The sequence below is a fragment of the Tiliqua scincoides genome, chromosome 7 (assembly GCF_035046505.1).
Source record: "Tiliqua scincoides isolate rTilSci1 chromosome 7, rTilSci1.hap2, whole genome shotgun sequence".
Classification (NCBI taxonomy): Eukaryota; Metazoa; Chordata; class Lepidosauria; order Squamata; family Scincidae; genus Tiliqua; species Tiliqua scincoides.
Window position 1 is genome coordinate 16,625,274 of NC_089827.1, and position 15,968 is coordinate 16,641,241.

The following is a 15,968-nucleotide window of genomic DNA, read 5'->3' on the forward strand; positions in this document are numbered from 1 at the left end:
CAGGGTATTCGCGCAGCAGCTCAGCCAACACCGGCAGCCTAATCAGACTTGGCTCCTTTGGCAGTGGAAGCGTCACCTGCCCCGCCTCCCTTCTTCTGCCCTGAGCCCCAGCGCCTAGCTCTCCTGTCACGGTAACCCCTCGGGCATGAAGTGATCGGGTGGCCTGCCCCGCACAGTCCACAGTTGTGCAGGAAGGTACAACTTGCTCTGGAACAGTAACCTGACGATGCATATTCATAACAAGCACGCGGGGGTTGAACCCGTCAGCCCGGCGTTCCCGCCTGTGGCGGCCCCGCCGGGCGTGAATTGCTGCTCCTGGCAATCAGGTGTCCGCTGTCTGAACGCTCTCCCACAGCAGCACCTCCCGCCATCACAAGTTGCATCCACAACTCAGAGTTCTTCCTCTCCCACGACAGCTGTGGATTATTATCCATGCACATGTGGAATTGCTCATCATACGCCAACCAACCAGAGCCCGAGTATCCCCAAAAGGCCCTGTGAATCAGGTCCAGGTACTTTGCCAGTGCCGGGCCCTTGGATAGGTCTCTCTGCAATACCACCCCCATGTAGATGGTAAACCCTACTAGCCAATTAGTCCAATTCCGATTTTTGGCTTACGCACTATCTGATGTTCCCTATTGCACTCCCCTGGCCTGATCTCGTGCTATGGCTCCCTGTGGAGAAGGCTGAAGAGGTCCACATACTCACCCTTCCATATCCTGTCTTTAACCGCTGGGGCTAAATGATCCCCAAGTGGAAGAGCCTCCTCCCCATATGGCATAGGGGGAAGGGGGGGAGCCCCTTGAACCACCGCCTTGGAAGCCGGTGACGACAGCGGCCATGCACCCGCTGCCGGCCCAGCCCCGCTCTGCACAGGCAGCCCAGCATGCCAGGCTTGGGCTGTATTGGCAAGCTGTGGCATTGAGTAAGCCTCACCTTGCACTTGAGGGAGCTCGCCTGGCACTGCATTCCCCACAGCCAGCTGCGCGCTCACCCCTAGGGCACCGTCCTGCACCTGAGAGGGGCCCAAATGCAACACCACCCCTGCCTGTCGGGGAAGAACAACCGGCGCCACACCACCATGCTGATATGCAGCCTGCTGGGTTGTCCCTCCCTGTGGGGAGGCCAGCTGTCCGCCCTCCAACAGCTGCGTAGATGCTGACAAGCATCTTGGTTGCCCTTCTGGGCCATCCACTACAGACCCTGGACATCCACACTGGTTGTGCGGGACAGCGCAACCTCCCCAGACTTCCGCAATTCCCGTCAAGCCTCCGCCCTTATACTCACCCACGTTGGCCCGGGCCCCTGTATTGGGGCTGGGCACTGCAACAGACATGGTTGGAGCCACTGCTGCATCGCTGCCTGCAGAGGCCGCTGAAGCTTCCATCGACAGAGCCAAAGCTGGGCCTTTGGCAGGCCTCTCACCCTCTGCTGGCGTCACCGCCGCCACCGGACTGCAGCCTTCCAAAGCTGTAAGCCTGTCCAAAATCCCTTGCAGGATATCGGACAGGGAGGAGCACGCCCGCTTCTCAGGCGGGGCATTGCCCCCCACTCGGGGAGTACCTGATGAAGTCACCATATCCCCTTGTAATGCCATGACCTGCGCAGCTATGCTATCCAGGCCTGGCGTGGGGACCACCTGCCCCGCCGTAGAAGCCCCCGCGCTCCCAGCAGACAATGCGGCAGTGGGCGCCTTGCGGTTTGCTCTATGCTGGGACCTGCACATGCTGAAGAGAGATTTGAGCAAAGAAACAAGGCTAACCTAGAAGGGAAGTGATGAAAACAAGTAGTTAGTGTCTGCTTAACTCTCATGTCTACACCCACATGAGTAGCAAATGCACCCAACTACCTCATAACCTCACCGGGGGGGTAGCAGGGCAAACCAACCCTGTCAGCCCCTCCCCACAGCCATACACTGCCAAGAGGCCCTGCCTGGGAGGGTGGATCAAGGAAGCCCGACAGTTCGGCGAAGGGGGGGAAAATCCCACAGGCACCGGACCAAAACTGTTGATAATGGGGTGGGGGCGGAGATTGAGGAGCCCCCATCTAGTGACCAGTCAGCATAGCAGGGAAGACACCTCTTACTTGGGGGGAGGGGCCATGGCCGCCAGCCGGGATCCTTGGCGTTCAACTCCAAGGGAGGAGGGTCACATGCCTCCAGAAAAAATTGACCTGGGGTCGGCCCCCCCGCCCCGCCGAGTGGGTGCAAGGGGGGGTTCCACCCCCCCAGGCGCTGAACCCACCGCCCCGGCTACCCAGCAGGGCCCGGGGCATAGCGCACCCAGGCAAACCCCCGAGGGGGGGCAGCCTCCAACCATGCCCCGCCGAACGCGCAAGCAAAAGGGGGGGTCCAGCCCCCCTACCAGCACAGCAGGGCCCAGCTCGACTGGGAGCAAGCACGCCCCAGCAAGGAGGGAAAGACCCTCCCAAGATGGCGCCCAGAAGGGGCCAAAGCCGGTCCCTCCCAACATGGCACCGGCCACGCATGCGCGAAGCTGGCGCCGTTGCCCTGCACGCAGGTGCGGAGGGAGCGACCCTCCCAACATGGCGCCTGCGACTGGCCCTGGCCTGCCTTCCCAAGATGGCGCTGGCCGCGCATGCGCAAGTCAGTGCCTATCTGCGCATGCGCAAAGGCCGACGACCATCCCAAGATGGCGCCAGCCCTGCGCATGCGCAAAGCACAGAAAAAATGGAAAGGCAGCAGCTTCAGCCCTTCCAAAGATGGCGGCCTCCTTCCGGCCCTGGGGGCGGCCCCCTTCCACCAGCGCCAGGCCGCCGGCCCCCAGGGAGCAGCCGGCAACAACAGTGGCGAGGCCCTGCCTCGTGCCCGCTCTGTGCAGCCCAGAGGTCAGGGCCCTGAGGTCACCATGCTGTGCCGGCGCTGGCCAAGGCCATCCGAGGCCCACCCCCTTTCAACCTGCCCCCCCGAGGGAGAAGCGACCGTGGCGGCCGGCTCCGCCGCACACCGGCATATGCCATCCCACCCGGCCTCCGCAGCTCCCCAGCCTGCTCATGCCCGGAGCGACCTGCCAGCCCCCTACCTCAAGCAAGCACATGCAGGTACCGGGAAAAAAACCAGGGGAGGGTGGGGGGGGTTCACTACCGCATGCTGGGCCCCGTGGGGAAAGAGAGGAACTGAGCCATGCAAGGGGCTAGGGAGCGAACCCGGGGGGTGAAGCGGACATACCCTCTAATTTACCTCTCAAGCCAAAAGCCTGCTGGAAAGCCCCAACTGTTGCTATTCACAGGTATGCCGAGAAACACCACTGATGCTATTCCCACGGTGCCCACGTGCACAAGGAGGAAGAGGGCTGGGTCTCGTCCCCTTTTAAAGGATCACCGTAGCTGCCCGACCCAGCCCCCTACACCTCCCCCTTGGGGAGGGACTCTCGTGTCCTGGTCAGGCAAAACAAACTCCGATCACCTCCTTAAAGGGGGCGATCGTGAATCACAGGCCAGGAAGGCCACATTTTTGATTAAATCAGATCATCACCACTCCCTATTGTTTTAATGCAGTGATTCCCAACCCCTTTAAGACAGGGTTTGGACCCAACACAGGACCCATAGGCAATAGCACCTGCCACTTCTGGGTTCTCCCCAGCACCACCGCTGTGCTGAGATGTCACTGCTGAAAGGGCAGCCCGGGTGATAATTGGGCTCTCCCAAATCTTTAAAATATTATCAATATTTGTGTATTTTCTCTTCTAACACTTGCAGCTAATCAGTTCCAAGGTGAGAAAAAAGTGCTTATTTGTGGTCACAAATGGCTTAATGACATCACTTCCTGCTTTTATGACCTGGCCCTCAGCAGGCATCATGAATGTTATTCAGCCCTCTGTATGAAATGAGTTTGACACCCCTGTTTCTATACCTTTCTTCTTGAACTCTTTTCTTCCACGGTTGTGTACTGTTCTAGCATATCCAAGTATCTCGCCTGTGTAGTGCAAGTAAGATGGTTAAACCCAACAAACTGCTACACACCTCGCTGCTGCACATTGAGTGTAATCACAATAATAGTCAAAATGATAGACTTTCCATTTTCCCCGCAACAATTTTCACCAGTAGATTACGCTCCTCAGCCACCATCACCAAGGTGTCCATTTGTCTCCTCTGTACTTTGTTACTGATTGCCAAGAGCATGCTGTACTCTGAAATAATAAATAGGCCACTTCAGGAGGTGGCAGCTTTTTGAGAAAGTAGCATTTGTACATGAGTAGACACTCAAAGCCCTTATTGCAAAAACAGTACTTGTCAAACGATCTTTGTGCTTAGCAAAAAGTGAATCCACCATGAACGTGAATGCTAAAAGTCTTTCATATATCTATGCATGGAAACAGTGTTAAAATAAATTGCCACTGTTCATATTCACTGTCATTTAATTTATACCACTTGAAAATCTCTGAAGGAACCAGGTATATATGGTCTAGAACAGGGGTGCCCAAACCCCAGCCCCGGGGCCACTTGCGGCCCTCGAGGTCTCTTAATGCGGCCCTCAGGGAGTCCCCAGTCTCCAATGAGCCTCTGGCCCTCCGGAGATTTGTTGAAGCCCGCACTGGCCCAACGCAACTTCTCTCAGCGTGATGGCGACTGTTTGACCTCTCATGTGAGCTGTGGGATGAGGGCTCCCTCCACTGTTTGCTCTTTCACATCTGTGATGCAGCAGCGGCAGCAAGGAAAGGCCAGCCTTGCTTTGTGCAAGGCCTTTTATAGGCATTGAGCTATTGCAAGACCTTCATTTGTTCATATGTTCATCTTTAATATATTCATTTATGTAAACATATGTAAATTTATTCAAATTTTAAATGTAAATTAATTCTTTTTTTTTCCCTGGCCCCCAGCAGTGTCAGAGAGATGATGTGGCCCTCCTGCCAAAAACTTTGGACACCCCTGGTCTAGAACTGTGATTTTCAACCTTATTCATCACTGAAGGCACTAAAATTGTCAAAGCACACCACTGGTTTTTTGACAATTGACAAGGTACACGGCACTGCTGTCAGGGAAGCTCACATTTCCCAATGGCCCTACTTATAAATGAGCAGCACCCCAAACTCCCATGGCACACCTGCAGACCATTCAGTGCACACCAATGTGCTGCGGCTCACTGGTTGAAAATTGCTGGTCTAAAATATAGACTTCAAGATATAAAAAAGCTCAAGAAAACAATATAAAATGGTGATTGTTTGGAGGTGGTGGATATGTTATGAATGAATAAAACAAAACAGAAAATAATATAAAGGGTTTCCATGTGTCTGTGTGAAGTCAACACAGTACAATAAAATTGTTTCAGAACCAACGAGGTGGAAATTTTCTATAAAATATTTTATTAGTGCCTGCAGTAAAATCAGATGATTCATGATCCACGTCTGGGAAAGTTAAACAAGCCTCTACGACAGGGGGACAAAATAATAGCTGCAAAATGAAAGCAGCAAAATATTTCATTGTCTGTGAACTACACAGTCAATCAATTCCATCGGTGTCTCAAGGTTTTTTGGTCACTCTGTAGAAAATATGAGATAACTAACAACAAACAATCATTACAAGAGATGGGCATTTCAAAATGCCAAAGATGTGACATTCTGGGGACACTTGTTACTGAAAATGAGCAAACAGTATTGGCCCCAATCCAGCACAAATTTAATTGCTCCTAAGACCACTGGAAAAAAAAATGAGCTTAAACCCACTCAATTCTGCATCCGTTTGTGGCTGTTGTTTAGAAAATACCAAAATAAATTTTATGCCACAATCCAATTTACCGTATTTTTCGCTCTATAAGATGCACCTGACCATAAGACGCACCTAGTTTTTAGAGGAGGAAAACAGGAAAAAAAATATTCTGAACCAAATAGTGTAATAAAATATGTCTCTCCGCTGCTCTGTTTCCATGCTCCTTAGCATATTTTACTACCTCTAGTTTAAAAGGAATTTTATATGCTAGCCTTTTCTGCTTTATCATCCTTGCACTGGTAGAATGAGGTACTGTAGTATTTTTCTGCAAGTGCATTGTCACTAAGCGCTGAACATTTGCATTACCATTGAGCGCCTGCATTTGCATTACAATTTGCATTTGCATTACCATTGCATTTGCATTTGCATTACCATTGAGCGCAGGCAGGACCCTTGTCAGGGGCAGAAGCACCTGAGAACGCCTGCAGCTTTGCAGTATTCGCTCCATAAGACGCACACACTTCCCCCCCCACTTTTTTGGGGGGGGAAAGTGCGTCTTATGGAGCGAAAAATACGGTATCTCCTTCTCCTATATTGTAAAAAGTAGGATGACATTCAAAAATCATGATTATCATTAGTGATACATCTCTGGGACCTTACTACAGCGGGAGAAGAATGACATTTGCTCTGGAGGTGGCACCCTTTCTTTTTAAAAAAGATAAAGATAAAAAACACTAGCAGTTGATGGTCAGATAATGGTATAAGGTAAATAGATGATATAAGGCAAATAGATGGGGCTTCACAGCTAATCAAAGACAGTGTTTCCGTCTCCCCCAATTACAAGTCTCTGGAGAAGGTGGAAAGATTATTCCATTACTCCATTCACTATATGACTGTGCCCAATGGAAATGGCAGTTACACGCCCTTGACCAGTACTGTTTTTGTAACTGGGCTTAGAATGTCTACTCATGAACAAATGCTACCTTCTCAAAAAGTGGCCACCTCTTTGAGAAGAACACAGATGTGATGTTGTGTGACATCACAACTCACTGCCCCAGGTTCCAGGGTCCAGCTATGTCACTGTCCCTGTGCTTGTTGAAAAATTGTACAGAGGTTCCCCTATTTATGAAGATTCAGCTGACGAATATCTGAAGTGGTGCAAGTTTGAGAACACCTTCAGTCCTTCTGGTTGAAGCCGATGCTACTTTATTATTACCGAAGCTGCTTAGAAACATTCTGAGCTTCTCCTCATTGAAAGTGACAATGTTCCAAGGAAAATTGACAGCATTTGAAGTGAATCTGATAACTTTTGGAGTGAAACTGACAGTGTCTCGAGTTAAGCTGCAGCTATGGCAACAGAGATGGAAGCATTGCTGTACTTCCAAACGAAACATCTTAGGAACAGACTCTTGAAACATAATGTGTTCTTAAGTAGGGGTGCTTCTGGATAGGCAAACAGAATTACAATACTTGCCTATTCTTATGAAGGGGTCTCTGCTGCAAGAGTGGGGAGACACCCACTATAGGTAGTGCTAGAATTCAGGGTGACCAGACGTCCTCTTTTTCCAAGACATGTCCTTTCTTTTAGCCTTGTGTCCTGGAAAAGAACTTAAATGTCCTCCTTTTCCCAGTGAATAAGCAACCCATAGCCTTCTTGTAATTAATAAATTATGGGCACAGTTCTTACCCAGTATTGGGCTGGCGCAATCCTAACCCGGGATTGGGCTTCCTTTTCCTCAAGAGGAAGCTGGGCCGGTGCTCTGAGAAGCACCAGCCTGCGGAGGTTGATATAAGCCTCTGCACCAGCTTCCTCTCAGATGCTTGCGTTGGCCTGGCTGGGCCAACACAAGCAGAAAAGGTAGGCGGGGGAAGGTGGGGAGGAGGCAAGAGGGAGGCATTCCTAGGCGGGAGGAGGGTGGGCGGTGGGCAGTCCTGGGGGCAGGCGGGTGGGGAGCAGGTGGCGGGGCTGGGATCCAGCAGTTATGCTGGACCCCAATCCCCATTCCCAGGGAGAACAGAGCAGCTTCAAGCCATTCAACTCTCCTCGGACTTGCATCACCTCAGAGGTGGTGCAAGTCCGAGGAGACCCATAGAGGCCAGCAGCCCTTACCCAGAGGAAAGGGGAAATGTTTCCCCTTACTTCTGACTGAGCTGCTTATGGCCACTATCCTGCACTGGATGCAGTGCAAACCTCCTGGGTTGCCTGTTCCAGAGCAGGATAGGATTGTGCCCAAAATGTAATAAATTATATGTGATACTGTTTTAAATTTAATAATAAGTAATATAGTGTTTAAATTAACCACATGAAATCAGTATACAAGTGTTTTTAGCTTTTATGTTGCCATGCCCTACATTTTTCTTGTCCTACATTTTGGGGTGCCTTGGTTATGACATCTGGTCACATAGTATAATTCCATGTGCACAGGGAATGGAAGCGATTGGGCAAAGAGGAAAATCAGGTGTTCTGTAATGTAGAAAAATGTAAAACACAAACCGCTATCATACAGAATTCCTTAAGAACTATAGCATCTTAGGCAAGATTATGTCCTCTTTTTGCCTACCCTGGGGGCTGGGGATAAGAATAGGCCCTCAGTTTGGCTGTACTTGTCGTAAGAGGCGACTAAACAGCCACCGGGTAGATGAGACTCATCAGCCTGGGAAGGCAGCTCATCTGAGAGAAGGAAAACTCTGATCCCAAACCTCCACTGCCTTGTGGCTACATCCAGTTATGGAAATGGCTTCAGGAGTCAACCTCGAGGCAAAATCCGGAGCCGGAGTCCCTGAGGCAGTTCATGGCTGAACACAGTCACATTCTGGCAACTCCTGCGACGCCGCTGAAACCAACCGTATTGGCCTCTGCCTTTCCATTGGACCATTTCAGCGACGTGGAGAGGGGGGATTTGCTGCATGGGTAACAGCCTATCCTCCATACCTACTTTACCCAGGCTTCGCGCACTGGAGAGGACACTCTGTTCCAGAACCACCATTCAGAGCGTGACACCATAGTCTTCCAAGACTGAAGGATGCCAACTGTTTGCCTACCCTGGTTGTAGAATCTGAACTGATCCATTTTGGGATTAGTGAAGGCATACAGTAAGCCTGTGCTCTGAATTATCACATGACTTCATCAGCAGGCCACTTGTCGAAAGAGGAGATTTTTAAATGCTTGGTTTCTTTCAGACTGATGACTAAGTGGTTTTGCAACAGATTAGGGCTAAGTGCTTTTGCTCTCTGCTATGCTCAGTGAATCTCAAACCCACCCACAGAAACCCTGGGGACAAATTGCTTGCTTCCTTGATTATTTTCAACATGTTGTGTGCTTCCTTAAGTGTAGTTTTGTGCCGATATTTCAGTCTCCTATACAGCAAACAGTAACATAGCCACCAGTCACACAAGCAAATGGAATGTAATTTACATTTGTGGGTTCAGATGAGATGGTTGATCATCTTAAACGCTTATATCCTGAAGCATATTTGCATGTAAACGGCTCAAAATCATTCAAAATAATGTTTTTTAGAGTACCAAGCTTGTCTTTAGCTATTTTATGCAAACCATGCAGCCCATCTTCCCAAGCCAATTAGCTGCTTCAGACCCAATAAACTCATTCTTTCCCAAGTGCCTTGCTGTGGCTTTAAAATGAACAGGATTAGAAACTCATTTTGCATCTATGATCATCTACATTGAACTTTGAAATGAGAACTTTGAGTAACAGTGAACCTGGACCTTGCCAATTACAATCATGATGAATCTGCTTCGGGTATTGTTTTGCATTCCAGGGCTTTATGGGACGACTTAGGAAGATCAGAGATGGAGAAGCTAAACATGATAGAAGGCAGATTAAAATTGAATCTGGGAATAAATCTCAAATACATGTTACATTTCTAATGCATTGTCATTCTTGAATGAACAGCTGGTAGCCAAATCACTCCTGGTGCGTCTGTGCGTGTGTGAGAGAGAGAGGTTAATTGTGGCTTCATTCCAGCCATATTCCATAGATTAACTTGCATATTACATCTTTGGGTACATATATAGATCAATACACCCTCTCTATTTTTCATATGGTAGCCCTTCAGATATTATAGATCAATGTTTCTCAAACTGTAGGTTGGGATCCACTAGGTGGGTTGCGAACCAATTTCAGGTGGGTCCACAGTCATTTCAATGTTTTATTTTTAATATATTAGACTTGATGTTACCATGGCATGTGACTGCATTTGGGGAAATGCAGTCACATGCATTTCCCCACATGACCTGTACTTTTAACAAGCTACTATGTATATTATTTTAACCAATATAGTAAATGGGACTTACTCCTCGGTAAGTGTGGGTAAGATGGCAGCCTAGGATTGTTAAAAATTCTCATGCTTGATGATGTCACTTATGATAATGACATCACTTCCGATCAGTGGCATAGCTAACCAAGTTGCTGCCCGCTGCAAAAAAAATTCTGTAGCCCCCCTCCCGGCAATGACATCAAATTTAATTAATTGCAGTGGGTCTTTTTATTTGTTAAAGTGAGTGAGAAATGTTAGCTAATATTTTAAAATAGCAAACACTTGTTGAAAGTACTTATTGCACTTTTACAGCGCAATCTATTCATGTCTACTCAAAAGTAAGTCCCATTGTGCTCAATGGGGCTTACTCCCTGGTAAGTGGAGTAAGCTAGGATTGCAGTCTTACACAGTTTGAGATGTGCAGGAGGGAACTGGAGACAATCATAAGAGCCAGCAGCTTCCCTTGAGGAATGGAGGAATTATGTGAATAAATGATGACCACCTGCTGCTCAGTGCTCCTGCTGCAACTTGCCCCCCAGGTTGCTGTGCCTTGCTTGCTACCCTCTTCAGGTTCCTGCACATGCGCAGGTAACCTATCACAGTCAGCCAACTCAGAGCCCAATCCTCTCCATGTCTACTTGGAAGCAAGCCCAGTCTAGTCAATGGGGCTTACTCCCAGGAAAGTGGGGAGAGGATTGCAGCCTTGGAGCCCAATCCTCTGCCTGACTACTTGGAAGCAAGCCCAGCCTAGTCAATGGGGCTTACTCCCAGGAAAATGGGAGAGGATTGCAGCCTTGGAGCCCAATTCTTTGCCTGTCTACTTGGAAGCAAGCCCATTATAGTCAATGGGGCTTACTCCCAGGATAGTGTGGATAGGGTTGCAGCCTCAGAGCCCAACCTCCTGCTTGTCTACTCAGGAGCAAGCCCTACTGGCTTAGATTGCAGAGACAATTGGGCTGCTGCAGCCTTGCCAGGAGGAGAGAGAATAAGGAGGATAAGGATAAGGGGGCAGGCAAGTAGAGAGAGGACTGTGATGAGCAGAGGAGAGTAGGGAGAAGGGCGGGATATAAATAAAGTTTATTATTATTAGGCGGCGCAGGACGGGGGAGTGGTGAGCAACTGGTCCAGCTGCAGAAGGGGAACCCCCTCCTCAATCCAGGCTGTGCTCCACAAGGGTCTCTGGAAGCTATGCCTGCCTATCGGGGGCTCCATCTCTCTCACACACACCCCCCCAGTGTCCTGATCAGCATCCAACAGCCCCCCCCCTCACCAATACACAACAACAACAGTATTTATATACCGCTTTTCAACAAAAAGTTCACAAAGCGGTTTACAGAAAAAATCAAATATCTAATGGCTCCCTGTCCCAACAGGGCTCACAATCTAAAAAGATGCCAAGGAATACCAGCAGACAGCCACTAGAACAGACACTGCTGGGGTGAGGTGGGCCAGTTACTCTCCCCCTGCTAAATAAAAGAGGAGCACCCACTTGAAAAAGTGCCTCTTAACCCGTTAGCAGGGGTTAACACACTTCTTCCTCCCTCTCTAAGCACAAACAAGCACTGACATGCTCTGTTCCGCTCCCCACGCACCTCTCTTGCCATTTAAGCCAAATAGGGCTTCAGGGGACAGCATGTTGAGCAGGACAGGTGGAGGAAATCACAGAGGGAATTAGGGCTGGCAGGTGCATGAAAGGAAGACTCCGAGGAGGTCTGTGCCCATTGCCAGCATCTCAGCTGTGGAAGGGGGAGAGGGCCAGCTCCTCATGCCTGCCAAGACCTGTAGTTCTTGAGTTCTGCTGGAAGCGACGAGCTAGACTACCTTCCATCTTGGCTGCAGGGAGGGGCAACATGCAGTTTCACCCCTCTCCATGACTGTTGCCCCTCCTCCCTCTGGAGTGCCTGGCACTGGCAGGGCTGCTGGCAGCAGCCCAACTGTTGCACACAGGTGCTGTTGCCTGCAAGTTGTTGCCCCCTCAGCCACGTTGTTGCCCCCACCCACTCTGTAGCCCGGTGCACCTGCTACCCCCTGCACCCTCCTAGCTACGCTACTGCTTCCAATGGGTCTTGACAGATTCTCATTCTGAAAAGTGGGTCCTGGTGCTGAATGTGTGAGAACCATTGGGTTAGAGCACTAGACCATGCTGCACTTCTGATATAAATTCAAGTCTCCATAGCTATTCACATTCAAAAGAAATAAGCAAGCACAGAGAGCTAAACAATATGATTATGTTGCATCTAATTTGGCTGTAAAACTCTCTCTTCTGCACAACCGTTAAGAAAGACGAGGGTCCTTGGGCCCCTTTTCATCTGGGTTACCGCCTTAATACAAACCTACATTTCAAAATACTATGGGGAATTTTCAGTCCAATTTCTGGAAAGAAGATGCATGGCAGTGTTCCAAGGCCATGAGGCAATCATGATCTAATGACTGGTGTTCCTTTGCTCTGTATTTATAAGGAGCAGTTCCCTTCTTCTTCCATAACCACCGAAGACACGCTAGCTCAGAAACAAGTGCTGTGTCGATCTCTGCACCTGATCTTGACTATGAATCACACAACCAGCCAATTTAAAAATTGGAAGGAATAAATAGATGTGTGCCCAGATGTTGATGGTGCTGCCAAAAGGCTCGCAGTCATGTCCGTATGATGAATTGAAGAGTTTTCTCAAGGCAAAAGCTGCGGCGGCTATCAAAAATTCAGTCGTTCCAGCTAGAGATCGAATAATGCATAGACAGGACCTGCATTTGCACTTTAATAGATGGCAAGGTACTTACTCATATCCTATTTTTAGTAGCTGTTGGAAAAGGGAATGCGTTGATAACCATTGCTTCCCCTGACTATTCACAACACAAAAGCAGAAGCAAGGGCAGTGGGTTCAGATGTTTTAACAGAACCAATGTTTGGACCATGTAAATGCAATCCCTATTTGTGGAAACAAATCCACTTTCACCCGTCATTCAAAATGGAAAATATATACTTGTCTTCCTTAGCAAAACAAGATATCTAGCTTTGTCCTGAGAAGTCTAGTTAAAATACAAGTTTTGCTTACTAGAGTTTTCTGTGTGCTTAGCTTTTACTTGCTTTTGTTCCTCTGACCCCCTGAACCCATTGTTATTTTTTTGTGTTTGCCATAAAGTTTGAATAGTGCAGGGAGAAGTAATTATAGTTTTTGAACCTCTCCGTGAATCCGTGTTATTCATTACTGAATTCCGGGTGGCTTTGCTGACATTTTGCTTCTCAGACATCGTTTGTATGAGTCAGCAGCATCAAATTAATTCTCTGGCCTTTTTTTTTCCTAACTAGATTCTCAGGGCACACCCCCTCACCTTTTAAACACAAGCTCTTGCTGGCTCCCTTACTGTTTGCTTTAAAGGTCAAGTGATCTTGGAGGAAAAGTTGAAACCTAAGTGTATAATTCTGGACAAAGGGGAACCATGTTAACTTGTAGCAAGCCTTTAGTGTCTCACAATTCCTCCTTCCAAGTCCATGTAACTCCACAAAAGGCTGCGCTTTGTCAGGACTATCATTTATTCCTTTCCCTCCCATAATTCTAGAATTCTTTTCGTAACCTTGGATTTGCAAGGACAGTATAGCCCTTTGCCATTCAGAGCACAGTTCTATCCATGTCTACTCAGAAGTAAGTCCCATTGTGCGCAGTGGGGCTTCCTCCCAGGAAAGGGTGTTTAGGATTGCAACCTCAAATCTCTCTCACAGTCCTGGCAGTAGTTTAAATTATTAGTTAAGAAAAATAATTGGAACTACTCACAATGAAGTAATTGAGCAATTTCAACTACTTTTTTGCTCATGTACCCCCCAAAAAACACAAAATACATCTGATTGGATTGTGGGCCACATTTATTCAAAATACATATGTCATCATTACCACCATAGTTAAGATATGTATATAATGCTTTTCAATAAAAAAAAAAAAACAACAACAAAAAGGTCATGAAGAGGTTTACAGAGAAAATCAAATAATTAAATGGTTCCTTGTCTCAAGAAGGCTCACGATCTAAAAAAATAATAATAATGCAGGAGAAACACCAGCAAACAGCCACTGGAAAAATGCTATTCTGGGGTGAATATGTAAGGCAGATGTACCCTGTCTCTTGACACTCCAGCCCTAACTTCAGTCTTACTTTAATGGGGGGGGGGGCGACAGCCATCTATTTTCCCCGTTTTGCATCTCCCCACCCTGACTCCAGACTGCAGATTGTCTGCTTGCAGTCTCAGCTTTTCAATGTCAAACCCCCCCCCCCCCACAATATGGGATCAAGGAAGCTAATTTGCACCACCTTCCTGAGATGAGAAGAGTTAGACTGCAATTCTAGGTAGAGGGATGTATATCATTGAGGTGAACAGTATCTGGAGACCACAGGACAAATCACTGCAATCTAGCATGCCTCACTCCATCATTCTCACCCTTCTTTGCAGCATCCAGAGCCCTTTCAGAAGTCTTGAAGAAGACTGTTTGCTAAGATGCTTGAAGGGGTTGGGGCCTAGGTACTCTCTCATCTGACTACTGAGCATTTTGGAGTATATCAACTTAAGCTAATAGCACTAGTGTTCCTTCTAAGCTGTGTGGTTGCATAGTTGCACAGCTCAAAACCAAGCTCAGCTTTCCTGGAAGCCTGGTGATGATGCTATTGCCGATCATCCGGAGATGCTACCGCACAACCATGGAAGGGGTCTGGGCAGCAGTAGCAAAGACCCCTTAGAGCAGTGCCTCCCAATTTTTTTCATCTGGTGCCTCCCTTGACGTACTGGGCCATTGGCTGAGGCTTCCCATTTATGGCTACAATCCTATACACTGCATAGGACAGCAGATGTTTCACAAGGATTACACAGGTCCCCTAACTTGTTTCGGTGGCTCCCTGGGATGCCACAATTCACAGTCTGGGAACCACTGCCTTAGAGGGAACACTTAACACCACAGAAAATGATTTCAGACCGGAACCTTTCCCTGCTGTAAAAATGTCCCACCCTGCAGGGGGTCTACCTCACATTACTGTAAGCAGAAACCCCCTTCTTGGAAGGGCCTACTAAAGCTACCCAGGTGAAGTGCAGCCACATGGAGAAGGAGCAAGTGCCAGGGACAGGGAATCCAACCACCAACTCCAGTCCACCGCAGGCCCAAAACATCATTTCACAAGGTCTATCTAAGGTTGCCACCAGCATGCCAAAAAGGGCATCTGACCTCAAGGTGCTTTTTGCTTCAGTGTTTTTTTTTTTAAATTTAAAAGGATATGTCCCACACCATCCCAGAAGGCCCAATATCCCTCACTCATCCAACAATGCGCTCCCTCCACAGCTGAGCTGACATGGAATGTCAAGCAACAGGGACAAACAAGCAACGACTCAGAATCCTCCCCCAACAGAATATGGCAGCCAACAGCATTTTGTGTTTTGTTCCATGCAAAGGGGGAGGTGAAGCAAAGACACTTCCACTATGATGATCGGCAAAATGGTGCATTGTGGCTTCTACAGTACTGACTGCACCGCACCCCATCTAGCTATGCTACTGCTCAACCCTCTCCCCCCCTCCACATCTGCCAATGAGTATAATAAATAATACTGACGTACCTTACAGAGAAATTGCAAATAAGAGATAATATACTTGAAATGTTCTGAACATTCTAAAGCAGCCGTGTCAAACATACGGTCTCTGGGCCATGGAACCCATGGAACCTCTTTGGGTAGCCTCCCTGCTCAGGAGAAGCTCCAGGGCCCACCCCACCCCTGCAACCTCCAGTCATGACCGGACCTGTGCTCCAGTTGCTTATGGAAGCTGTTCTGAGGCCTCGCAAGGCCTTAAAACATCACTTCCATTTTTTTCCGAAAAACCAGAAGTGACATTTTAAGTGACTTACAAGGCTTAAGAATGTCATTCTGAGGGCCAGGGTGGCCATGCGTGGCCTCCCTGGCCCTCAGAACAGCCTCTGGATGCAACCAGAGCACAGCGCTGGTTGCGTTCAGAGGGGGTGGGGTGATGGCCCGGGGTGGCCCTTGGACTACTGGCCCTCAGTCAG